Source organism: Nicotiana tabacum, chromosome 5 (assembly GCF_000715075.1).
Source record: "Nicotiana tabacum cultivar K326 chromosome 5, ASM71507v2, whole genome shotgun sequence".
NCBI classification, from domain to species: Eukaryota; Viridiplantae; Streptophyta; class Magnoliopsida; order Solanales; family Solanaceae; genus Nicotiana; species Nicotiana tabacum.
This window is the reverse complement of record NC_134084.1, coordinates 130,271,610-130,273,957: the sequence shown is the minus strand read 5'-3', so window position 1 is coordinate 130,273,957 and position 2,348 is coordinate 130,271,610.

The following is a 2,348-nucleotide window of genomic DNA, read 5'->3' as shown; positions in this document are numbered from 1 at the left end:
AACGGTTGAAGTTCAAGAACTAAATAAAGTTCAAGAACAGGTTAATGAACCAGTTCCAAACCAAATTGAACAACAACCAAATCCAACACAAGGTGAACAAGTTGTACAAGTACCTCTTAGAAGGTCTACACGAGAACGCCATGTACCAACTAGATTAAATTTATTGGTACAAGATGATGTATCAAATGAGGTTGATCATAATGATGATGACCCTAAGACCTATGAAGAGGCTATACAAAGTTCCGATTATGAGAAGTGGCAAAAGGCCATGGAATTCGAAATGGAATCCATGAAGGAAAATAAAGTATGGACTTTAGTTGAAACTTCAAAGGATATAAAACCTATTGGTTGTAAATGGGTTTTTAAGAAAAAGATTGGAGCAGACGGAAAGTTGGAGACCTACAAAGCCCGTCTTGTTTCCAAGGGATATCGTCGGAAAGAATGAGTCGACTATGACGAGACTTTCTCTCCCGTGGCAATGCTCAAATATATTTGGATTTTGCTTGCTATAACAGCATACTATGATTATGAAATATGGCAAATGGATGTAAAAACAGCTTTCCTTAATGGTGAGCTAGAAGAGGATGTGTACATGACACAACCTGAAGATTTCACATCTTCGTCTGATCATAATAAAATTTGTAAGCTACAAAGATCCATTTATGGACTAAAGCAAGATTCTTGAAGTTGGAATATTAGCTTTAACATGACAATTGAAAAGTTCAATTTTGTTAGATGCGAAGAAGAACCTTGTGTGTACAAAAAGGTTAGTGGGAGCACAATTATATTCTTAGTATTGTATGTTGATGATATATTGCTCATAGGGAATGACATACCAGCATTGCAAAGTACCAAGATTTGGCTATCTGAACAGTTCTCCATGAAAGACTTGGGAAAAAACAGCTTATATATTAGGAATAAAGATCTATAGAGATAGATCTAGGAAGCTGCTTGGACTTTCCCAGTCTTTGTACATTGATACCATCTTAAAGAGGTATAACATGGATAATTCCAAAAGAGGCCATCTACCGATAGGCACTGGAATTTCTCTTAGTAGGGAGGATTGTCCTAAAACACCTGAAGAGAGAGAACGCATGAGTAAGATCCCATACGCTAGTGCAGTGGGAGCTATCATGTATACCATGACATGTACACGTCCTGATGTGGCTTATGCACTTGGAGTGACTAGCCGATATCAGGAAAATCCTGATGAGGAACATTGGAAGGTGATGAAGACCATTCTAAAGTACTTAATAAGGTCTAAAGACCAATTCCTCATCTTTGGGGATTCTGAGTTGAAACTTGAAGGTTATATTGATGCAAGTTTCTCTTCAGATAGAGATGATAGAAAAATCTATTTCTAGTTATGTATTCACCTTAAATGGTGGTGCAGTGAGTTGGAAAAGTTCCAAACAAGCTACAGTAGCCGATTCAGTGACTGAAGCAGAATATATAGCAGCTAGTGAAGCTGCTAAAAAAGCTGTATGGATGAAAACGTTCTTAACTGAACTTGGTGTGGTTCCTTCAATAGAAGGTACAATTTCATTGTTGTGTGACAACACTGGAGCCATTGCTCAAGAAAAAGAACCAAAATCACACCAAAAATCCAAACACGTTCTGCCAAGGGATCACTTGATAAGAGAAATCATTGAACGTGGAGACGTCTAGATTCAAAAGGTTGATGGAAAGGAATGCTCCATACCCACTCACTAAAGCTCATGGTACAAAGGAGTTTGACAAGCACAAGTGAAAATTGAGAATGAAGTATAAGAGCGATTGGCTCTAGTGCAAGTGGGAGATTGTTAGTGATATAGTAGATATGCCCTAGATCCAATCTCATATTTGATGATTTGAACATATTTTTGTGAATGTTATTTGATATAAAAATATATGGCATTTGATATTCTTTTATATATCATAGTTATTATTAATTATTTGATTAATTTGATAAGGTGCTTAATTAAATTTTGAGATTTGTCATCGTGATAGAGATCATGATAATGAGAGCAAAGTCTCTTACAATTTAATCTAAATTTGTTCTTGATCGTAGGATTATTAATTTGGACATTAGTAATCCGGTTTGATCAATATTTATGTGATCGTCTTTATTGGATAAAGATTAGTTGATCTCATTAACTAAATCACATAGATAGATGATGCATATAGAGATATGATCATTGAACCGACTCATTGGATAATTCTTAATGGTTAGAATTATCATAAACTGTCAATAGGATATTCTCTTGAAGAATGTGATGTAACCGTTTCCTTTGACCTGAGATCGTCATAGTAATTGACAAGTTATTTATTGTGCTTTGATACTAGACACCTATGGCCCTAGGGCGATA